General features: G+C 41.4%; 1 long non-coding RNA gene across 4 annotated transcripts in view; it reads right to left on the bottom strand.

Moving 5' to 3' along the window:
- Positions 1-25,903, bottom strand: part of LOC135966138 (uncharacterized) — a 120,379-nt gene that overhangs the window by 74,835 nt on the left and 19,641 nt on the right. For 3 of the 4 annotated variants that reach the window (XR_012419879.1, XR_012419878.1, XR_010579252.1), the window contains exon 2: positions 1,989-2,034. This is a non-coding gene — a long non-coding RNA (uncharacterized lncRNA). Of the gene's footprint in view, positions 1-1,988; positions 2,035-14,009; positions 14,784-25,903 lie in introns of those variants that run through there. The other variant, XR_012419880.1, reaches the window with a different exon arrangement.

Raw genomic sequence — 25,903 nt, 5'->3', positions numbered from 1 at the left:
AACACAAAAAGAAAATCAGCCGGGCGTGGTGGTGGCGCCTGTAGTCCAGCTACTCGGGAGGCTGAGGCAGGAGAATGGCATGAACCCGGGAGGCAGAGCTTGCAGTGAGCCGAGATCACACCCCTGCACTCCAGCCTGGGAGATAGAATCATTTGTTAAAGAGGTGGTCAGCATCTTCTCTCTCCTCAGGCCCAAAAGGAACTGTATTTATGTCGACACTCGTGATTTATTTAAGAAAATCTAAATTGTGGGTCCAATAGATTTTGCTTTTGACAGATACATTTCTGATATTTTTCATACAAAATGGGTGAAATATGTGCTTTTAAAAACTTTGCCTTAAAATATAGAACAATTAGAACATTAAAAAGAATAATAATTGCAATTGGCTGAAACCCATTCAATATATAAAAACTCATGAATTGAGAGAACACATTTACAATCCACATATCTGAAAAAGGACTTATATTTAGAAGATACAACTCAATGCTGAGAACACAAACAGCCTAATAAAAGATGAATGAAAAACTTATGGCTTCCGATCCAGCAGGTAAGAAGTCCAGGATTCACCACTTCATCCTAACAAGTAAAAAGCCAAACAAAATGAAAAGTCAGCAACTCTTCTTAGGCCAGTAGGAGAAGTAAGGCCACAGGACAAACTATTGCGACCCAAAATAGAGAAAACAGACAGGTGAATTCACACAGCAGAACCTCACAAACAAAAACCTCTGCAGAAGCCAGTGCCGGGGCAGGAAAACCTGAAATGGAACTGACCAATTGCTGGAGGCCCTATGTGGCCAACTCTGAGAGTTGAAAATCCAGAGGGACTCAGTCATAGGAGGAGCCCCCTCCTTTCCTAAATTTTATCTCCAGGAGCTGGACTTGGTTCTCACAATGAACAATGGAGAAAAATACCGTCCTGCTTTTGGCAGGAGGAGGGAGAAGGAACCGTTCTGAAATACACCAGAGCACTTTAGCCTTCCTCACAAGGCCTGCCCTCAGGACAAGCTGTTTAACCCGGAGCCAAACACACTGGGGTTTTATCAGAGTCCAACTGACTGGGGGGAAGGGAAACACCCAACTTCAGTCCACTGTAGCCATCACGTCCCACCTAGGGGGAGAAAAGAACTAAGAAGCACTTGTGAAGAAGTTCACAGCCCAGACACACAGGCTCACTGAAAGACCGAGACCTAATCATGTGACTACAGAATGTTTCCCCTCCCTCCACATCTCACCATCACATACCAATGGCCTACTTACAGCAGTTCTTTTGCCTGACACATCATGTCTGGCTATCAAGAAAAATTACAGAGCATACTAAAAGGCAAATAACACCGTTTGAAGAGGAAGAACAAGCATCACAACCAGATTTAGATATGGCAGGGATATTGGACTTACCAGACCAGGAATTTAAAGCAGCTGTGATTAATATGCTAAGGCCTCTCATGGGTAAAAGTAGACAGCCTGCAAGAACAGATGGGCAATAGAAATAGAGATATGGAAATTCTAAGAAAGAACTAAAAAGAAATGCTAGAGATCAAAAACATCAGAACAGAAATGAAGAAGGCCTTTGATAGGCTTACTGGAGACTGGACATAGCTGAGGAAAGAATCTCTGAGCTTAAGAATATCTCAGTAGAAACCTGTAAAACTGAAAAGCAAACAGAAAAAAAGCCTGGGAAGAAAAAACCAGAACAGAATATACAAGAACTGTAAGACAGCTATAAAAGGTATAGCATACATGTAATGACATTCTAGAAGAAAGAATATTTGAAACAATAATGACTAACACATTTCTCAAGTTAGTATCAGTTACCAAAATACACCTCCAAGAAGCTCAGAAAACACCAACCAAGGTAAATGCCAGAAACAAACAAGCAAACAAAAAACAATCACACCTAAGCGTATCATATTCAAACTTAAGATAATCAAAGGTAAAGGAAAAATCTTGAAAAAAAAAAAAAAAAAAAAACAGAGGGAAAAATGACTTACCTATAGAAGAGCAAAGATAAAAATTGCATCTGACTTCTCAGAAGCCCTGCAAGAAAGAAGAAGGTAGAATAAAATATTTAAAGTGCCAAGAGAAAGAAACCCACCAATCTTAAATTCTGTACCCTGTGAAATTATCCTTCAAAAGGAGAAACGAAGACTCTCAAATAAAGATTGAGAGCACTTGTTGCCAGTAGACCTGCCTCACAAGAAATGCTAAAAGCAAAGGAAAATGACATAGGCCAGAAACTTGGATCTGCGTGAAGAAAGGAAGCACTCTTAAACAGGACTAAGTAAAGGTAGAATAAAAACTTTTATTTTTCTTATTCTTAATTGCTCTAACAAATAACGGTTCATCATAACACAACAATAGCATTCAATTATATAAAACATATGTATATATACTATGTATAAAAGAAATGAGCAACAGCAATAATACAAGAGGAGAGGGCAGAACTGGGAAAGTTTTATTATTATAAGGTACTCATATACCCATGGAGCAGTATAGTGTTATTTCAAAGTGGACTTGGATTACTCGTAAATGCATATTGCAAACTCTAGGGAAACCACTTAAAAAAAAAAAAGGAAAAAGGAAAAAAGAAGTATGACTAATATACTAAGAAAGAAGAGAGAAGGAAATCACAAAATGCTCCATTAAAACCACAAAAGGCAGAAAACAAGTGGGAGAGAAAAATAAGAACAAAAACAGGAAAACAAATAGAAAACAGTGACAAATATGGTAGATTTTAATCCAACTAGATCAATAATCACTTTGAACATCAGTGGTCTAAATGTACCATGTAAAAGACAGAACTTTAGATATAGATACATATATAGATTAGAAGTTAATGGATGGAAAAAGATATATCATGCTAACAGTAATCAAAGGAAAGCAGAGGTAGCTATATTTCAGACACAGTGGACATCAGGGCAAGAAAAGTTAACAGGGTTAAAGAGGGACATTACATAATGATAAAGGGGTCAGTTCTTCAAGAAATTCTTAACATGTATGTACCTAACAAGAGAACATCAAAATGTGTCAGGTTTCTGTAGACTATAGACTATTTCATTCAACACTAGCAGAATACACATTCTTCTCAAGCTCACGTGGTATATTCATCAGAATAGATCACATTCGGGGCCACAAAACACCTTGACACATTTAAAAGAATAACAATCATACAATGTCTTCTTTCAGATTATAATAAACTAGAAATCAATGACAGAAAGATAAATGAAAAGTCCCAATACTTGGAGATTAAAGAACACATATCCAAATACCACATGAGTTAAAGAGAAAATATCAAAAGAAATTTAAAAATATTTTTAACTGAATTAAAATGAAAACACAATTTATGAAAATTTGTAGAATGTAGCAAAAGCAGTGCTTAAAGGGAAATTTATAGCAGTGAATGCATCTTTTAAAAACTAAACATACAGTTTTCACTGCAGTAAACTAGAAAAAGAAATGCAAATTAAATCTGTAGTAAGCAGAAAAAAGAAATAAAAAAATTAGAGTAGAAATCAATAAAATATAAAAATGGAAATCAATCAAGATCAATGAAGCTAAAAACTGGTCCTTTGAAAAGATAAATAAAATGAATAAGCCTCCAGTCAGGCTAACTAAGAAAAAATAAAAGGGAAGACACAAATTACCAACATAAGAAATGAAAGGGGGCATCACTACAGACTCCATGGAAATTAACAAGATAATGAAGGAAGATTATGAACAATTTTACACTCACAAATTTGATAGCCTAGATTAATGGATTATGTCCTTGAAAGAAACAATCTGCTAAAACTCACCTGAGAAGAAATAAACCATTGGAATAGAGCTATATCTATTAAATAAATAAAACCAATGAGTAACCTTCCAAAACAGAAAGTATGAGGCCAGCCCAGATGGTTTCACTGGTGAATTATAGCAAATGTTTAGGGAAGAAATTATACACATTCTCTACAATCTCTTTCAGAGGACAGGAGAAGAGGAAATACTTTGTATTCTTTGAGACCAGCACTACTCTGATACCCAAACCAGACAAAGGCATTACAAGAGAAAACTACCGACCATTATCTCTCATGAACATAGATGCAAAGACCCTCAACAAAATATTAGTAAAGGGACAGGTGCAGAGGCTCACACCTGTTACATCAGCACTTTGGAAAGCCGAGGCAGGTGGATTGCTCAAGCTTGGGAGTTCAAGACTAGCCTGGGCAACATGGTGAAAACCTCTCTCTACAAAAAAATACAAAAATCAGCAAGGTGTAGTGGTGCATGCCTGTAGTCCCAGCTACTTGGGAGGCTAAAGAGGGAGGATCGCTTGAGCCCAGAAGGTTGAGGCTGCAGTGAGCTGAGACTGTGCCACGGCACTCCAGCCTGAGCGACAGAGTGAGACTCTGTCTCAAACACACACAGACATACACATACATGCACATACACAACCAAAATCTTAGTAAATTGAATCCAACAATGTATAAAAAGAATTCTGTATCATGGCCAAGTAGGATTTATTCCAGGTATGCAAGGCTGGAATTTGACATTTGAATATCAATTTATATAATCCATAATATCACCAGACTAAATAAGAAAAATTACATGATCTTATCAATAAACATAGAAAGAGCATTCGACAAAATCTGAAACTCATTCATGATTAAAAAGAATAAAACTCTTGGCAAACAAGGCATAGAAGGGAACGTGCCCAACTTGATAAAGAATGTCTATCAAACCCCTACAACTAACATTATACTTAATGGTGAGAAACTAGGAGCATTCCCACTCAGCTCAAAAACAAGGCAAGGATGTCCCCTCTCATCATCTTTTTCAACATTATACCAAAAGTCCTAGTTAATGTAATAAGAGAAGGAAAGGAAATAAAAGATTTACTGATTGTGAAGGAAGAAATAAAAATGTCTTTGTTTGCATCGGACATAATTATCTATGTAGAAATCTAAAATAATTGACAGAAGCCTCTTGGGACTAATAAATATTATAGTAAGGTTATAGAACACAAGGTTAATATAAAAAAGGCAGCCACTTTCCTATATATTAGTAACCAATAAGTGGAATTTAGAATTAGAAACAATACTATTTACACTGGCATCTAAAAAATTAAGTAGGTCGAAATCTAATAAAATGTATACAAGATCTATATGAAGACAACTGCAAAACTCGAATGAAACAAATCAAAGAACTAAATACATGGAAAATAGAAAGATATTCCATGTTTGTGGATAGGAAGATTTAACACTGTCAAGTTCTTCCCAATTTGATCTATTGATTCGATGCATCCCAGTCAAAATCTGAGCAAGCTATTTTGTGGATGGCAGAAAACTGATACTAAAATTTATATGGTGAGGCAAAAGATACAAAATAGCTAACAATATTAAAGGGGAAGAACAAAGTCAGAGGACTGACACTAGTCAACTTCAAGACTTCCTTCATATAAAGCTACAGTAATCAACACAGTGTGATATTGTCAAAGGAATAGACAAGTAGATGAATGGAACAGAATAGAGTCCCAAAGTAGGCCCACATCAATAGAACCAACTGATCTTTGACAAAGGGAAAAAGGCAATACAATAAAGAGTCTTTTCAACAAATGATGTGGAATCCACGCATTGAACATTTAAAAATATTAATCTGGACACCGAACTGACACCCTTCACAAAAATTAACTCAAAATGTATCACAGAACTAAATGCACAAGGCAGAACTATAAAACTTCTGGAAGATAACATAGGAGAAAACTTAGATGATCAGTTTGGCAATGACTGTTTAGATATGACACAGACGGCATGATCCATGAAAGAAAGAACTCATAAGCTGGACCTCATTAAAATTAAAAATTTCTGCTCTACAAAAGACACTGTCAAGGGAATGAAAAGACAAGCCACAGACTGGGAGAAAATATTTGCAAAAAAACCTATCTGATAAAAGATTGTTATCCAAAACATACAAAGACTCATAACACCACGTTGTATACTTTAAATAAACACAATAAAAAATTAGAAAAATACAAAAAGTTTTAAAACTAAACCATAAGAAGGGAAAAATCTGATTAAAGTATTAAGGGGAACAGACCTTAACAGACATCTGTGAAATATATATATACAGATGGCAAATAAGCATATGAAAAGATGTCCAGTATCATATATTGTCAGGGAAATGCAATTAAAACAAAAAAGGAGATACCATTACACACATATTAGAATGACCAAAATCCAGAACACTGAAAAAAACAAACTCTGGTTATGATGTAGAGCAATGGAAATTCTCATTCACCACTGGTGGGAATGCAAAATGATACAGCCACTTTGTAAGACAGTTTGGCAGTTTCTTGTAAAACGAAACATACTCTTGAAGTATGATTAGCAACTGATTAGCAGCATCAATACTCTTCAGTATTTACCCAAAGAAATGGAAAATTTGCGTCCACACAAACACCTGCACACAGATGCTTATAGCAGCTTTATTCAAAATTGCCAAGACTTGGAAGCAACCAAGATGTCTGTCAGAGAATGGATAAATAAACCGTGGTACATCCACACCATGAAATGTTATTCAGTGCTAAAAAGAAATGAACTATTAAGCGGTGAGAAGACATGGAGGAAACTTAAGTGCATATTACTAAACGAAAGAAGCTAATCTGAAAAGGCTACTTACTGTATAATTAATTCCAACTATATGATATTCTGGGAAAGGCAGAACTCTGGAGGTAGCAAAAGACCTGGAGGTCTCCAGGGGTCGTAGGGGAGAAAAGAATGAAAAGGCAGGTCACAGAGAATTTTTAGAAGATCTTAGGAAACTACTTGGTATAAAACTATAATAGTAGATTTAAGTCATACATTTGTCCAAACCCATAAAATGTATGACACCAAGACTGAACCCTACTATAACTATGGTCTTTGGGGGATAATGATGTGCCAATGTAGGTTTATCAGTTGTAAGAAATGTGTCACGTTGGTGGAGGATCTTGATAACGGAAGAGGCTGTGTGGGGGGGGGGGGGCAATGGGTTTATGGGATGTCTCTGTTTCTTCCTCTCAATTTTGCCGTGAACCTAAAATTCCTCTAGAAAATAAAATGCATTAAAAATGAGCAAAAGATTTGAACAGGCACTTCCAAAAGAAGATGGATGAATGGCCTGTAAGTCCATGAAAGGATGCTCAAAAGTTCATTAATTATCAGGAAGAACAAGTTAAAATCACAATGAGATATGATTTCACACCCTCTAGAACGACTAATTGATAAAATTTAGAAGAACGACAAGACCAAGTGTTGCAAAGGTATAGAACAAGTGGAACTCTCATACATTGCTGGTAGGAAGGCAAGGGTGCAACCACTTTGAAAAAGTTGGGTGATTTCTCACAAATATTCACCTACCACACGATTCCAAATTCTATTCCTAAGTATTTACCCAAGAGAAATGAAAGCATTTGTTCCCACAAAGGCTTGTATACAAATGTTCATAGCAGTTTTATTTTTCATAGCCAAAAACTAACACCACCCTAAATATCTATTAACAGATGAACACATAAACAAGTTGGTGTTTATTCATAAAATGGAATACTACTCAGTAATAAAAACTATTAATACAAGTAGCATGAAGGAATCTCAAAAACATTATGCCATGTGAAAGAAGTCAGAAACAAAGAGAATTTACCGTGTCAGTCTATTTATAAGAAAGTCTAGAACTACTAACCAATAGTGAAAAAAAGCAGATGTGTGGTTGCCTGGGGATGAAAATGGAGGGAATGACTGTGTGCAAAGGGGTACAAGAAAATCTTTGGGGTCATGGAAATGTTCTGTCTTGATTGTGGCAGTAGTTACATGATAGGTTATACATTTGTCAAAATGTGTGCAGTGTACTTTATGTAAATTATACCTCAATAAATTTGATTTAAAAATCCTGAGTCCATAACTATTCCTCCACATAGAGCAACAAACGCTCATTGGACACCTTTGAAAATTGCTAAGGCATCAATGCATTATTCTAAAAATGAATAAAGACACACTATCAAGCAATTATCCTACTTTTCCCAGGATATCCAATACAGTTATGCACCACATAACAATATGATGGTAGTCCCATAAGATTATAGATTATGCTCTTTTGTTTTGTTTTTGTTTTTGTTTTTTCAGACAGAGCCTCTCTCTGTCACCCAGGCTGGAGTGCAGTGTTACAATCTCAGCTCACTGCAACCTCTGCCTCCTAGCAATCCTTCTGCCTCAGCCTCCCAAGTTGCTGGGACTACAGGGGTGCACCACTACCATGTTGGCCAGGCTGTTCCCGAACTCCTCAAGTGATCCACCTGCCTCAAAATTATGCCATATTTTTACTATACCATTTCTATGTTTAGCTATGTTTAGATACTCAAATACTTACCCTTGTTTTATAACTGCCTACAGCATTCAGTATAGTAACAAGCTATAAGTTTTGTAGCCTAAGAGCAAAAGGCTGGCCCATATGCCTAGGCGTGTAGTATTTGTGCACTCTGTGATGTTCACAAGATTAAATCACTTAACGACAACATTTTTCAGAACATATCTCTGTCATTAAGTGAAACATGGCTGTAGTTGAAAGTTCTATTTTATAGAACGCTAATACATGCAAAAGGAATGGCATTTTGCAATGTCTAATGAACTCATGATGTTAATGGATGGTGAGACCATGAATTGAAAGGCTGATGGAAACATAGTAATGGATGGGTCAGGTTGACAGTCCCCTAACTCACTATGAATAAACTTCACATCACAAAAAACAGGACAACCAGGTATTATATGTCCCCTGATATGATGCACTATAGACTTGAAACTAATTTGGATCTTAGCTCTATAAATTTGCAGCAAATAAAAAGAAAAAATTTTTTGGCCGGGCGCGGTGGCTCACGCCTGTAATCCCAGCACTTTGGGAGGCCGAGGCAGGCGGATCACAAGGTCAGGAGATCGAGACCACGGTGAAACCCCGTCTCTACTAAAAATACAGAAAATTAGCCGGGCGCGGTTGTGGGCGCCTGTAGTCCCAGCTACTCGGGAGGCTGAGGCAGGAGAATGGCGTGAACCCGGGAGGCGGAGCTTGCAGTGAGCCGAGATCGCGCCACTGCACTCCAGCCTGGGCGACAGAGCGAGACTCCGTCTCAAAAAAAAAAAAAAAAAAAAGAAAAAATTTTTAAATAACTGCACAAGAAAATAATCTGACAAATACAAAGTTAGAGAAATTTTATAAGACAACTGATCTAATCATTTTTATTTGCCAAGATATATACAGAAGTATTTGGTGGAAAAATTGTGTGATGTCTGCAATTTGTTTTAAAAATCTCTAGTAAAATAAATAAATAGGTAGACAAATAGATGAAACAATTTTAAAAATAACTGTTGAAACTAGTTGATGAGCATACTGTTCTCTTTCCTTTTATGTACATTTGCATGTTTCCATAAGAAAATACATTTAATAAAATATATTTAAGTACATTCAAAATTTAATATTTTTATTAACAAAAGTATGGTTTTCCGAGAAAACCTTCAATTTTCTGAGAAATCAACTTACCAACAAAATAGGTGTCCCTAGGTTGTTTCTTTTTCTAGTCTAATTTAATTTTATTCAGGGTAGTATGTGTGCACGACAGTCAAACAGTACTGCAAAGTTTATAATAAAGTATCCTGCTATTTCTTGATTTTTCACTTTTAGACATTGCTTATTGATCCCTCATGCCACTGTCCATGAGTCTTTATCCTGAGCCAGGCAATTTCCTAAAAGAGGACTCTTCCTGTCTGGTTTAACCTCTTTGATCCTCTGCTAGAGTAGGGGAAAAGGCAGGAAAAAAGCTGTGTCCTGGTTGCCTGGGTGGGGAGAAAGGATTCTCCCATCGTCTGTTAACAATCCCTGATTTATAGTGCCACCTTTCAAGGCACTGGGTACCTCGCACTCCTGGGTCTTTGGGGATGGTTTCACATTAGTCCCTCTACCGTGGGTATCTGTGAATTTCTCCGCTCTGCCAAGTCAGTTCCCATTCATTTATCAACTTTCCATGGGCCACAGTAATAATTTGTTCTTAACTTATTAAGTGCTTACAATGTGATGAATATTATTCTAGGGGGCTGGGATATATCAGTGAACAAAACAGGCAGTAGGCATAATACATAAGTACATAACGTGTGGTATTAGAGCAGGATAAGGTAATCAGAAGTGTGAGGGAGGGTGTGTTGGGGTGTGGTTGTAATGGGGTGGATGACGTAGCTTCATTAAAAAGGACATTTGAGCAAAGGCCTGAGGGAAGTCAGGGAGTTGGCCACGTGGATATATGTAGGGATAGCCTCATCTAGCTGAAGTGTTTTGTCTGTATGGTCTCCTCTTTTTGTCCTTGTAGGGTTTATTTTTTATTCTGTCCTATCATGTTAGTGGGGTTGAAGGGATGGGTATAAATGTTTGCACTCAATCCACCTCATGTAACTAGAATTACCTCCTGCCAGCCCCACCCTTCTCATGCTAACAGGTTTCCTGTCTTTCCCAAATTGCCTAACGCAAGATGAATACATAGGAAGTCAATAAATAATAGTTTATTGTTACATTAAATTAATAAATTATTAGTTTGAAATCGCTTTCAAAAAACTCTATTTTGCCACAGAATACTATCCAGCCTCCTAAGAGTTTCTTCCTTTTCTGCATCCTTTTGAAGTACCACCCCACAGGTACCGTAAGCAATGAAATGATTGTGCATCTCACAGCAGACGGTGTCCTCTGTAGTGGATGGGAAACTGCTCTTTGTACATGTTACCCACTCAGAGTAGGATCCTGTAAGAAATGATCCGTATCTCATCGACAGCAATACAGTGTGCTCAGCGAAATTTGGGGGTGATGGGATGGTGCTGCATGGAACTGGGTAGCATTATAGTTACCTGACTCTGTGCATTTTTCAAAACCCTTAGAACTGAACTTTATGTAAACTGTAAAAAAATCAACCAAGATGTTTGGGGGAACCCAGAACGGAGTGCACGCTTTGACAAATGAATCTAACTGTATTGAAAAATGTATGACCTAACCTCACTGAGGGGGAATGTGGAAAAAAGAAGAGGATCTAAGTAACTCTGGGAAATAGTGTTTTGACTGGAAACTATAAGGCTAACGACAAAAAGAACTGTAGAAAGACACTGTGTTCTAGTTGGTAAATCTGTTTCTCACAGAGGTCCAGGTTAACAATTCTGAAACTACTTTACATGATACCAGGGCAGAACAAATAGGTAAATAGGTAAATAAATTGTGAATAATGGGAGTCAGGTTTCTCATTGTCAAAGAAAGAAGTGACAGTGAAGCTGGAGAGGACAGGAAGTACCCCCGGGGTCCTGGATTAGAGATCAGTAAGAACACATCTTTATTTTAATACGTAACAGATATGTAGATACAGAAATAAATAGGGATATGTCTGTATGGATGGTTTAGCATACAATACGTAGATTTCCTCGCTGTGTCTGCACAGAGGACCCAGAAGCAGAGAAAGCCCCGCAGCAAGAAACATAGCCAGCACGTGGATCCCCAGTGGTACTGGGGAAACACCATTCTCCAACAAAAGAAAACCAACCAGGGCTCTGTGGAGAAACGGCTGATTCTAGGGCTGGGACAAGGAAAATGCAAGAGGAGCCCCAAGTATCTTTTAGCATCTAGAAGTAAGGAAATACTAAACACACGGAGAGAGAGAGCGAGAGAGAGAAGAAAAGACGGAGACATGTCAGAGGATACTGAAGCCAATCTGGAAGAACTCCCAATGGCCAAAGCTGAAACAATCTGAGGAAATAAATAAACAATTTGATTATAATCCAAAAGATAAATACACATGAGTCTATATCATCCATAAAAAGTTGAATTGTGTCCCCTCAAAATTCATGTCCACTGGAACCTCCGAATGGGACTTACTTACTTACTTAGAATGGGTAAATAGCATCTCTACCAATGTAATTAGTTAAGGATCTTGAGATGACATCATCCTGGATTTAGGGATGACCCTAAATCCAATGACTGGTGTTCTTATAAGAAAAGGAAAGGACACAGAGACACAAACAGAGAAGAAGCCGGTGTGAACCTCAGGCAGAAACCAAGATGATGTGTCTACAAGCCAAGGACCACCAAGGGTTGCCGCAACCATTAGAAGGCAGGAGAGAGGCACGGGATGGATTCTCCCTCAGAGCGTCCAGAAAGAATTCACCCGGGCAACACCTTGATTTCAGACTTCCTTGCTCCTAAATTGTGAAAGAGTAGCATTCTGTTTTTTTAAGCCATGCAGTTTGTGGCAATTTGTTACAACGACCCCAAGAAACTGATACGATGGTATACACAAATCATTGAACAAATAAAGGGAGAAAAAGGGTCGAATCTCCCTTAGAGAATAATTTCAAATATCTGTAGATAATCCCTCCTCCAGAACATGGAGCTTGACTCCTCTCCCTTTGAGTATGGGCTGGACTTAGTAACTTATGTCCAAAGAATAGACTATAGAAAGAGGAAAATGGTAACTTCACAGCAGAGAAACAAGGTCCACATTACCAGTGCTTAAGTCATGTTGATAGCATGCGTCCTATAGGATCTATTATGAAGAGGACTTCACCTCTGTGGTATTCTCTCCTAAAACTCCTAACACCTAGTCTAATCACGAGAAAAACATCAGAAAGAAACCAAATTGACAGATATTCTACAAAACAACCGGTCACTACCTTTTAAAACTATTAAGGTTATGAAAAACTGAGAAACTAACACGGATCCCATGAGACCGAAGAGATATGATGACTAAATGAAACATGGTATCCAGGATTGGATCCTGGAACAGAAAAGGGACATTGGTGAGAAAACTGGTGACACTGAGTAACTGTGGAGCTTAGTTAATGGTATTGTACCAATGTTAATTTCTAAGTTTTGGCAAACGTACCATCATTATGTAAGATGCTGACATTAGGGGAAGCTGGGTGAAAGATATACGGGAACTTTCTTTACTATCTTTGTAACATTTTGGTAAATCTAAAATTATTCCAAAATAAAAAGTAAAAAAAAAAAAAAAACAACTGTGTGTAACAGATCTAGAAGCCAGTCAGCATTTTCTCGACCTCTACTTTCCATCTCGTGGTTTTATTTCCTTTCTCTGAAATGGAAGAGAATCTTGACTCAACCTCTGCACCTTCCTCTCCTCCCCCTCAACCTCCTTCCCAAGCTAACATATACATTTTAAAATTAGGAAAGTAAGTGAGCAAATGAGTGAATGAATAAACAAACAGACAGACAGACAGACAGCTTACAGTAGAATGGGGGCATCCAGCAGTTTGGGGAACAATTAGGAAGTGTAAATATTTAGCTCCACAGCTTGTCCACCACAATGGTGACAGCCACACAAGGACAGTGTTTCAAAATGAAAGTTAAATATTTATTCTGGCTCCCTGGTCCCTCATCCACCAGGGATCCTTGCACAGCTGGCTTTCGAATGGAGCCAAAGTTTCTTCTCTTGGCCTTCTGATTTCCCACTCCACATGTGCTATAGGTAAACAATCCACTGGCTTCCACTCCATCTGATTGGCACTCAAGGAGGAAAAGCACGGTCTGAGGACAGGGAGCACATCTAATCCGCTCTTGTGTATCCTCAGGAGGTTGCTGTGCAGCTCAGATGCACTAGATAAGGTATGTGAGCGCCCTTTGTAAACCTGGAAACACTATGGCATTGTTGTTGTTACTTGCCCTGTGCCTTGGTTCTGGCTAGACTGTAATGCCCTCCATGCCACTAGCCCAGCACACTTCCAGGGGAACTTCAGACGCATCTGCTAACACTTGTCAAGTTACCTCAATTTGATTTCTCAGCCTTTGCAGTCCTTGGCTCTGTAGCTTGAACCACTTGATCCTTATGACTTTGGCCTCACTCCTATATTCACTCACTTACTCATTCAAAAAAAAAATTCATTCAACCACATGGCAGCTCTATGCTAGGTACAGAAACACAGACATAGCCATAATCCATAACCGAAGAGCACACATTACTCTTGGCTGCTTACTTGCTTTAGCTCTGTCCCTCTTTGGGGCATCCTAGCTTCACTTGTCCTCTCCAACTCCAGGCTTGTCTCCTTCTGCCTTGCTTGGCTCACACAGAATACTTGGCTCGTAGTCATATTTCTTAGCTTGACTCTGGCATCCCTGACCTGTTGGGCCTTCCGTAGTGTTGCTGCAGTGAAGAGAAGACCCAGCAGTTCCAGTATCCACCTGCCTTGTTCACTCCAGCCCTGGAGGTTCAGGTGTCTGGCAGTGCTGGCTATCCACCTGTCTAGACATTAAGTTTCAAGAGTTGCTTGTTGCTTTTCTCCATCACCTATTGGTGCATTGTGTCCACCTACTGGAACATTCTACTGTTTCGTCCTAGGCAACTTCACCATCTGCCTGCCTGGACCCCAGCAGATCTTTGTACATATCCTTGATCATTTGCTCTTCAGTTGAACTTCACAGCCCTAGTGCTGCCTTGCCCCCATCCCATCTTGCTGCAACTAAGATACGGGATTCCACTTCCAGAACGTAGATCCTCCATGGCCGCTGACAGGGGCTAGCTTTTGCCATGGCTGGACAACATGTCCCATTGGCAGAGGAAGGCTCTGCCCCAACTGGGAGACGCAAAACTGTTTAGCACCTCTAGGATTTTCCCCCTTGCTAAGAACTATGAAAAAGAAACATATTCTTGCTCAAGTCAGAACCAGCTCCCTAGGTTTTACCACACTATCAAAACCAGTTTTTAAAGCCAAAACGTCTCAATTTTGACTTTAACATCTGTATCTCCACTAAAATATTTCTCTTTTTTAAAGATGGGGGTACCATAACTGGAACAGTTCTGCTACCTAGAGGTTGGCAAAAGGTTAGGGTATCTGCTGGCAGCATTGTTCAGGACACAGCTTTTCCTCTGGGGTGTAACACCTTGGTTACAGGTAGGTAGATCTTGATCTTCTCAGCTCTCAGGGCCAGTCACTTCAGCACCATGGCAAAGAACAGTGAGTTCCATTTACCCTATGAATGTTTTCATTTTTCTTATGTATTCTATGATGTGAAAAAGGCTGACAAGCACTCTCGTAGGAACAGGTATCCTGACCATCTTCTTCATTGCCCTGGATAAGACAATGTCTTAGAATTCTGGGGTACATGCCAGAGGGAAGGAGAGGAGGTTGGGCTAGCCCAGCTGGAGAGAGGCCCAGGACCCACATGAAGTTGAGACTGTCCTTCCCTGAAAGTTCCCAGAGGTGCTAAAATCAAGAGTGGGTAGAACTCCAGGGAGCTGGGGTAGGTGGTAGAGGTCAGGCTTCTAATCCTGAGTTTCTAGTTCATATATGGAGGCCAGAAAGTGAGAGCAGGGGGAAGCCGGTGAGAGGAAAGGGGGAGTCTGTGCATACACCTGAAAGATGTTGCTGTCCCCATCTGACTTCCACCTAGCACCAGGAGATCTGATTGCAATCAAAGGGCCAGTGGAGGGTCAGAGAAATCTGCCACTGTCAGGCCCTCTACTACTTGTGTCTGGAATTGGAATTGTCCTTTCCTTGCCCCTCCATCTCTTCAAGTCCCACTCATCCTTTGAAATCCAGCTCAAGACTGACTTTCCTGTGTAATATGTCACCTCCTCTGCACTCCTACCACCACGTTGATCCCACCGTGCACTTTGGCATGTAATTGCTGATGGACTGCGTCATAGAGATTCATGTGTGCTGGCCTTCGCCTTGTCTCTCACCTGGAAACAAGGTGCCTTGCCTTAGGCCCTTTCATAACCCTCCCAGCATCTAGCATGCTGCTGGACTTAGCAAATCTTCATGAAATGAAGATAGTAATAAAATTATATTGACATTCTCAATGGCACAGATGGTTCACCAAACCTGGGTGTTGCCCATCTGGCTGCATGCAAATACGGTTTTTCTAACATGTGTCAACTGGTAGAGGTCAAACCTACTACCAGTAGGACATGCATGCCATGTAGCTTTCCAATAGAAACAGCAAATTATGTTAGACTGGTAGTTCTCAACCCTGGATTCCCACTGGGGTCATGTGAGGAGCTTTCAACAGTTCCATTCTGGGTTGATTGGCTCAGAATAAGGCCTGAACACCAGTGTGTTTTAAAAGCTTTCTGGACAATTCTTACAGAGAGCCAAGGTTAAAAACTTTTTTAAATATTCGTTTGGGTTATTTTTCATATGCTTTTCATATTCTAGAGTCCAATCCCAACTGTTCTATCCACTCCAATGACTAACCCGTGTTTTCTATCTTTTTGATATAATTTGATTTATTCATTGAGCATTTAGGCAGTGCGTCATGTACCAGGCAGAAACAAAGAGACACATGGGGCTTACCCTCAAGAAACCCACTGTCAGTTTTATGGAAATAAGTAAACTTTGCTATCTACACTCAGGAACTTGGTAGATTCCGATAAATTCTTGGATGATACCTTGCTATCTGGATTCTCACTGGGTTTGCTCCCTGAAATGTAGAAACCAAACACATTAAAATAATGGGACTCCTCTCTACACAAATTACACAAAGTTACCTCCAATCTGTTGCTACAGCTCTAGAACCAAATAGAATGGGACCGCACATTATTATACGTGCCATGTAAGTAAATGAATTGAGAATGAACAGGAAGATATGGCCACTCGATAGAGACGGGTCCTGGCCTCATGGTCTTACAGCCCCCAACAATCAGGCCAGGTGAAAAGGAAGCTTTCCAGGCTAATGTTTTCATCAGACACCAGTGCCATATCTCTTTTTCTGGAGATGTTTTCTCTTCTCATTTCTGAGATCTTCCATCTCCCATAATGCCTAAGACCATGAGAATCTACTTTGTCTGGTTCAGTGGAGGTCTGCAGATTGCCTGCAGGTAAAGAAATGCATGCAGGTGGTTCCTTCTGGTCAGAAAAACTTGGGGTATTGAAAAGGAAAAGTAGGTAAAGAGCAGAGGGCAACTAAAGGATGGTGCTTAGCACTACACAAAAGACCAAAGGGAAGGTCAAAGTGAAAAGCCAACAACGGGCCCTCTGGAATGCAGAAGCACTGTTCTCCTGGTGCCATGCTCCACACCCTCATCTACTGCCAAGCCCCCTTCCTGGTGGACCTGGATGATTTTTACAATGCTCATTTGCCCCACTACCTCCCCTACCTGCAGTCTTACCTTTGACTTATTATCTATCTTTAGATATATCTAAGGTTGCTGATAACCTGAATTTGCTCATCACTCGCTCTCCTCTCTCCCTCAAGGGCTTACACGATGTAGGAAGAGGCTTCAGAAGTTATCTCTTTTGTGCCCTACCTTCATGCAATACCCAAACATGAGCAACGAAAAGACTAGTCCTTCTGCTGGGAGATCCCCTGGACAGAGACCCTCTAGTGTCCACCAGGCACGGATATCTCACCCTTTCTTCTCCTCTGATACTGCCTCCACATCCCTGTTCTTATAGTATGCCTGAATTTTCTGAGGCAAAGGATGGCTCCGTGCATACCTCGCCTTGTCTTCTCTCGTTTCTCACCTCCCTCACGCTGCGTATGTAAGAATGTTCTCTCTGAGTTAGATCCCTCAAATTATTTCCCAGGCCCTTCATCTGTCGGCCCACAAAGGAGGATCGATAAGAGTTCAAGAAAGCCGAAAGCCAAGAGCATTCCCCATGCTGGACTGAGGAAAGGTTGAAGCAGACCAGGCACAAACCCTTCAGCTCCTTGTCAGCAGCCTTTGATCTCTGTGGCAGCTAACATGAAAGTAGAATTTGGCCCTCCAACTGTACAGGACGAGACTTGACAAGAAAATAAGTTTCTCTGACAATTTCAAAAGGCCCGACACTTTCGTCACTTGGCACTTGGCCATGGACAGTGGTGCTGTGGACACATCCGCACCCCACCAGAGAAACCATTTTCCCAGGAAGGACTGACAGTTCAAGTGCAGGCAAGTCCGTGAGGAATGAAGGACAAGCTCTTCCCTGCCTTCACTGAGGACAGGTGTTGCAGGAAGCAGGAGGATTTTCATTGGATAGCTAAGGGAACTTCCTACCTGTCCGGGTTGAAAGGCACCAGGAGGGGTGTCCAGGGAATCTGGAGAAACTCTTTTCTCAAGTCTAAAGAATAAGCATGTCTGCTGCTGGTTTGGAAAAGTTTAAGCCAAAGATGCTATAGCGAACCGGTCTTTGTAGGATCTTTCCATATTTGCAAGGCTAAGTGTGACTCAGATGTGCTTTTTCCAGCTTACCTCACTTGTTCTTCAATAAGCAAACCAAAATAAATTAGATTTGCCCTTTTACTACACTTTCAACTTATCACTTGGCTTCTGAGCTACTCAAAGTTTAGATGCTTCTGAACTCAGCTGGATCCTGCTTTCCATTTTCTCAGATGGCCTAGAAACTAGAAAACTAGGCCGGGCACGGTAGCTCACGCCTGTAATCCCAGCACTTTGGGAGACCGAGGCGGGCGGATCACGAGGTCAGGAGTTCAAGACCAGCCTGACCAACATGATGAAACCTGTCTCTACTAAAAATACAAAAATTAGCCAGGCACGTTGGTGCGTGCCTGTAATCCCAGCTACTTGGGAGGCTGAGGCAGGAGAATCGCTTGAACCTGGGAGACGGAGGTTGCAGTGAGCCAAGATCAGGCCTCTGCACTCCAGCCTGGGTGACAGAACAAGACCCTGTCTCAAAAAAAAAAAAAAAAAGAAAAGAAACCAGAAAACTAGTAAAGTTGGCAGGACTTCCCCATGGTACCCTCACATTCCCACATTCCTTCCTAGCATCTTTTATACCCCCCCGAACTTCGAGCATCCTAGAGCTGCAGTATCTCAGTATGAATCCATACTTAGGGTTCACAACTCACTAAATGGCTTGCTTCTAAAATGTCAAGGCGTATTTTAAAAGTGGGCCTCACAGGGAGACCATGTTTAATTCAAAAGAAAGGGCTATTTATGGAATAATCTCAATGTCAGTGTTAGAAGGGGTCTCTGCCCTGGTCTGTTGAAAAACAGACTGTTAAAGAGAAATTAGAACCAGAATTATTCCCTTCAGAGGCATGTTATTTGGGAGGATTTTATTTTCCTGGAAGACATGTGCCCTGAACTTTGAGTAGGATCCAAAGCTGGTAAAAAGTTTCCCCTCTTGGGTAAGTTCCCAAGGAGAGTCATGACACAATGTAGATGCTTGGTAGACACAAAGACTGGGCTGCCTGTGGGTGTGAACTGATGCTTCTGAACTCCCCTGAAAACCACATAAATCATCAGCATTTGCAGCAGCAGCAGCAGCAGCACTCTCCACTACCACCACCATCACTACAGCACTGGCCAAGGGAGGTCCTTCTTAATTAAAGCAACTATCTTTCCTTACCATCAATGCAATTAGAATTTAATGAACCCAGGCCATTTCTTTTAAGGCCTCAAAATTCTAGCTGATCTCAACACTCACGTGCTGGGTTGGAGGGGAGAGGCATCACCCATTCCGGAAGCATGAGAAATGGAGGGCAATAGAAATGAAAGAGATGGAGTTGTTCTACACTGAAGAGAATCCCCTGGAGATGACGGGGACTCAAGAATGACCAGAGGAAAGGGGACTGTTCCTTCTACAGACTCTGAAAGAATGTGGAAAAGGGTGGGAGGCACATTAATCAGTCAATGTACAAGCATTTATACAACACCACCTTGTGCGAGGCACCGTGTGAGATCTATGGAGGGCATGATAGGAAGACAGACAGATAAATAAGGCACAGTAGACACAAGTCCTGATTTCAGTCTACTTCAAACGACATTTCAGGTATGCCTGCTGAAATGATGACTAGAAGGCAAGAAGTTACTGTTTACGTGAAGAAAGTGGCAGGCGTTCTAACAAGCCATGCTGTTTTGGAAGACACAGAACCCAAGGAGGTGGAGAGGAAGTGGAAAGCCTTCCAAGAAAAAAAAAAAGCGCACAGCACAGGCAGGAAATGAACCTGGCCTGTTCTGGCATCAGTGAGCAGTAAGTAGCAAACAAATGAGCCAGGGACTGTTTGATAAATCGAAGTCATTAAATGCTTACAACAACCTTACAAAGTAGGTTATTACTATCACCCCTATTTTACAGGTGGGAAAATTGAGGCACATAGAGATGAATTAACTTGATCAACATCACACAGATCGTGACAGCTGGGATTCAAATGCGGGTGGTCTCACTCCAGACCAGTCTGTCCAACAGAAATATAACGTGAGCTACAAATGCCAGCCACATGTGTAATTTTAAATATTCTAGTAGCCACATTAAAAATATAAAGTAAAAACAGGTAAAATTGATTTTTTATTTTATTTATTTATTTTTAAGACAGAGTCTCGCTCTGTCGCCCAGGCTGGAGTGCAGAGGCGCGATCTCGGCTCACTGCAAGCTCCGCCTCCCGGGTTCACGCCATTCTCCTGCCTCAGCCTCCCGAGTAGCTGGGACTACGGGCGCCCGCCACCACGCCCAGCTAATTTTTTTTTTTTTTTTTTTTTTTTTAGTAGAGACGGGGTTTCACTGTGTTAGCCAGGATGGTCTTGATCTCCCGACCTCATGATCCACCCGCCTCGGCCTCTCAAAGTGCTGGGATTACAGGCGTGAGCCAACGCGTTTCATTTAACCCAATATTTCCAAAATACGTATTTCATTCTTTGAAATCTGGTGTGTTTTATACGCACAGCACATCCCAATTCAGACGAGCCACATTTCAAGTGCTCAATAGCCACATGCAGCCAGTGGTTACCAAATTGGACGATGCAGCACCACACCATCGGCTGTGCCCTCAATCACTCAGCAAGGCAGTCTCCACAGTGGGTGGTCTGACTGCAGATGGTCACAGGGTGATGAGATTGGATAGTAAGCTGAGGGCAGGTGGAGGAGAGTTTCTAATGGTGGGTGAAGGAGTAAATGGTTTCTAGAGACCACTTTCGACCTAACATAACAAATGCAGCACCTTACACATAAGAGCCCAAGCCTGTACCCTTCTTGTGAGATCACTCATTGGCCCCCCAAAATTACTGTGATTTGAGGATTATGGGAGGTAATGTGAACAATAGAAGGAAGCCTTGGTGCCACAGCCCAGCAGACAGGGCTGTGGGTCCACCTGCACCACACACCAGTTGTGTGATCTTGGGGAAGTTATTTAATGTCTTCAAGCCTCAGATTCTACATGTACAGCTCTAAAATGGGACTCACCATGCTGATGCCACAGCGATGTTGTAAGGATTAAAGCAGATTAAATAGACTTCAAGCTCTTAGTACAGTGCCTCACATGTTATAAATGCTGAAGAAATGCTAGCGGTTATTATTATCTGGAGCCCCAAGTTACACGGTTACAAAGTTCCAAGTGGCCCAGTAGACCAGGCTGTGGACTGCCACCTGAGTCCCTGCACAGTACATTTCAATTTGGCCTCTTTTTATGGTTCCGGGTGAGGCCAGGTCAGACTGGGGAGTGAATTTGTGTAAGACATGCAGAGACCTGGGGGTGGGGTGCTGGGAAGACCCAGAGGGCTGGCTCCGGGTCCTGTTGGCTCGAGGAAATCATCCAGGAGATGAACTGGAATGGACGCCTGAACATGGATTCTGACTCAGTGAAGGAAAGCTGTTTAAGATCCTTGAACCTGAGAGCTGAGAGGAGACTTGGAGATCACTTAGGGTAGGTCAACTCTCTTTGGTTAGCAAATTAAGGAACTAAAACCCAGTGAGGTGAAGTAATTGCCATGGCCAGGCACCTAGCTAGGAGCAGAGCCCGTGCCTCAAGTCAGAAATCTCAATTTCTTGTCTAGTGGTCCACACTTAATGAATCATGTCTGTGACTGCCTTGTTCTCATATCAGCCCTGGCTGCGGGTCAGAATTACATGGAAAGCTTTGAAAATCCACAGATGCTGGGTTCCTCCACAAGAGATTCATAGGGACATACTGCTTTCCACTGACCATTCCAAGAACCACCTTCCCATCGCAAAACTCTCTAGTCCCTCTTCAAAATCTGGCTTTCACATATCTCTTCTGTGAGGTTTTCTGAGATAACCACGACAACAGTAATAGCAGAATTAATAATAGTAATAACTAATACCGTGAGGACTCAGGATATGCCAGCCACTGGGCTAAGCATCTTGCATGGATCATCTGATCTAATGCTCACAAGGGTTATTCCGTTTTTTAAAGCCTCATACAGAAGAGGAAACCGGCCGGGCGCGGTGGCTCAAGCCTGTAATCCCAGCACTTTGGGAGGCCGAGACGGGCGGATCACGAGGTCAGGAGATCGAGACCATCCTGGCTAACACTGTGAAACCCCATCTCTACTAAAAAATACAAAAAAAAAAACTAGCCGGGCGAGGTGGCGGGCGCCTGTAGTCCCGGCTACTCGGGAGGCTGAGGCAGGAGAATGGCGGGAACCCGGGAGGCGGAGCTTGCAGTGAGCTGAGATCCGGCCACAGCACTCCAGCCTGGGTGACAGAGCGAGACTCCGTCTCAAAAAAAAAAAAAAAAAAGAAGAGGAAACCAAGACTCAAGCAATGGAAAGGGGTTTTTTGTCCAAGATCAAACTGTTGCAAGTGGGAGAGCTAGGACCTGACCTGTCACTGGTCTGACTCCAGAGCTCATGCTCTTAACTCTGACTCTAGGTAATAACCATGGTAATGTTAACTTACTGGGATTTGCTTTGCGTATCGTATCAGCCTTATTCTTGCATATCTAACCATCCTTTGTTTTCAATTACACTGTAGGCGCACCAAATGCAGGGACACTTTCTTCTTCCTGGGGGCCTCTGCTCTTTGTCTAAACCAGTGTGAGCTCAGTGGGTTTCTGGGCTAAGAGTAGGTCAGCAAAGGGTAATCAAGGAACACAGGCTTCTGTATCCTGGGGGAGGGCAGGCCTCTGGAAACCTTGTTCTCTATTCTAGTAGGCATTTTTGAAATATAGAAAATTCACAAAAATAGAAAGTTCATGTAACCATAGAGTTGGAATGGACAATAGATGCCTAACTCTACTCCTATTTCATAACAGGGAAACTGAACTGAGGTCTCTGAAAAAAAAGTGACCTGTGAAGGATCACAGAGTTGATGCAGGGACAAAACTGGAGTCTGGGAAGTAAACACATTGCCATGTAGTATCTTCTGTGTCCTAGTTTTTATACTCATTATCTTTAGTTTACATAATGAGGTAGACATTTAACCCATATTTTATTGATGAGGAAACTGAGGCACTGATAGGTAAATTAACTTATCCTGGTTCACACAGCTGGGAAGCGACAGAGCCAGTGTGTGAACCCGTACATATCTCAACACCAGATCTTCTGCCTCCTGGGTCATTATGTAATATTTCTAGAATTTTCTGAGAATGAATTATGTGGTCGGTATTTTATGTGCATTTTAACAATCATCACAGCAACTCTCTGTGGCAAATAACATAGCCCCATTTTGAAAATGAAGGAATTACGACAGGCACGGTGGCTCACACCTATAATCCCAACACTTTGAGAGGCTAAGGAGGGCGGATCACAAAGTCAGGAGATCAAGACCATCCTGGCTAACACAGTGACCATCTCTACTAAACCCCATCTCTACTAAAAATACAAAAAAATTAGCCGGGTGTGGTGGCGGGTGCCTGTGATCCCAGCTACTTGGGAGGCTGAGGCAAGAGAATCACTTGATCCCAGGAGGTGGAGGTTGCAGTGAGCTGAGATCACACCACTGCACTCCAGCCTAGGCAACAGAGCGAAACTCCATCGCAAAAATAATAATAAATAATAATAATAATAATAAAATTGAAGGAACTTACAAGAAATGGTAACTTGCTCAAGCTTGCTTAGCTAGTCCGTGGTGGAGCTGAAATTCAAACACAGGTCTGTTTGACTCTGTCTTAAACTCTTAGCTGCAATAATACAGTGCACTGGATGACTGGGATCCCAAAAGGATAAGGCTTAGGGACATTGTTAGACCTCACAAATACACCTCATTTGCTTTGGCTTGTGATGAGAGAAGGGATATGGTCCTGTCCATCATTCCACATCCCTTCTCCTAACTGCTGGTAGTGTTCTCTTTAGCACCACATCTCTGATGCAGACTGCAGCACCGACACTTTCCCATAAAGCAGACATCCCCTTGCATCTCTTACAAGTCTGCAAACAGATGAAGCAGAAGGTCACACTTTCCAAGAACAAACTCCTTGGGTCTGAGAGCCAGCTGGAGAAGTTTCAGTCCCAATTAGGTAATTTTGAGGGGTAGGTTGTAGCTTATATAAACAAGTAGTCCCAGCAATGTTGTGCACACAGTCTTTTTAAAAAAGACCCCAAGAATCATCATTACGAACATTGTTAACACTTTCTCCCGTGCCTTTACTCTGTTGAGCTCTGAGTACTTCTCCAATACAATCTCATTAAGTGTCCCAATATATCACTGACGTTAAAGGGAAGGAGAAGGCACTGAGCAGAATGGAATTGTGCTTAAGGTCAAAGGGGAAACTGGGGAAGGAATCTAAATCTAGTCCCAAAGCAGGAGTGGTGAGATCAACCCTAACTCCAGCACACAAGTCACCCCAATGTAAGCATCCAACTCTCCTCTGGGACTGAACACCCAGCAATTCCATTTCCTTCTATTAGAAAAAAAAAAAAAGTAAAAGAAGCGTTAATAAAAAAGAAAAAGCAGGGAAAGGAAATAAGAAAGTTTCTATCTCTACTTTTTCATTTCTTAAAACTCCAGCCTTTTCTGTCTCATTCATTGTTCTGAAAAAAAAAATTCTTTTTTTACATTTTTCTACATGTGCTTTTCTTTTTTTTTTTTTTGTTACCTATTTCTCAGTATAGGTAGTTTGGGCCACTCTTCTCCTTTTTAAAAATTTAACTCAGGTTCCTGTTTCTTTGGAATCTTTTTGTCTACTCCCTCCAAGTATCTCATCTCATCTCTTCCCTCTCTCTCTTTTTAATTGGAGTAGTTTCTTCAAGCGCTAAGAAAATTCACTCCCTTGTTTTCTTCTTCACTCTTTCCCTTTCAGCTGTGTTCCTGAATTGCTAGTGCACCAATTCTGCTTTACTGACCACAATTGGTGCAGCTGGGATGGCGAAGGAGCAACTGAAAAGGAAATGCTAATCAGACCTTTGAACAGAGCATAGTAAAACACACACACACATACACACATAAAAAAGCGCTCTGATTTAAGGAGGAAAATCTCTTTTCTCACTATCCCACACAACGAGGATGGTTGTGTTTCCTCCAGTGACCTGCCCAGGCTGGGGAGAGCCATGGCGTGGGTCATCTCCTCCGTGACCCCCCTCTTTAATGGAGCAGGGTTAGACAGAGCCCAAACATTCAGAGGGGAAAGTGCACACAGACTTGAAGGCACATCCCACCACATCAACGTCTGGGTAGAGACTGCCACTGGAAATAGAAAGGGGCATAGGGAGGAAGCCATACGGTGAGAAATGGGGCGGTGGAGCCTCCTAGATTTGAGTAAGGGAGAGGAGTAACACAGAGAAGCCTCAATCAGACCTTTGTCCTGGACCGTATTTTTGTATAGGGTTTATTTTTTGTTTTATTTTTAAACCTGGGGGGAGAGAAGAAGAGCAAGTGACGAGGCCATTGCTGATACTCAGTATTCCGTCTGTGGCCTAATCAAAGGTGCTTTACTGGATTTCTTTGAGGATGTTATCCAACACTAGCCAGGGAACATAGCCAAGGAGTGGGTACAGCAATCAGAAGGCTGACAGAAACTGAAAGAGAAAAAATGACAAAACTGGAGGAAGCTTGTTAGGAAAGGAAGAACCCCAGACTTGCAAGCATGAGTCCTACGTCGTTCTCGTAAAGCGTGAGACACACCATTTACTCTCTCTGGGCTTTGGCGTCCCCATCTATAAAAAGAGGTTTAAATTGATTCATCTCAAAGCAACACTCCAGCTATAACATCGATATTGTTGAGCAGTAGAAAGAAAACCTTTCCCTTTTGT

The sequence above is a fragment of the Macaca fascicularis genome, chromosome 11 (genome assembly GCF_037993035.2).
Source record: "Macaca fascicularis isolate 582-1 chromosome 11, T2T-MFA8v1.1".
Classification (NCBI taxonomy): Eukaryota; Metazoa; Chordata; class Mammalia; order Primates; family Cercopithecidae; genus Macaca; species Macaca fascicularis.
Note: the sequence above shows the minus strand (reverse complement) of the source record. Positions and strands in the feature narration are given on the sequence as shown.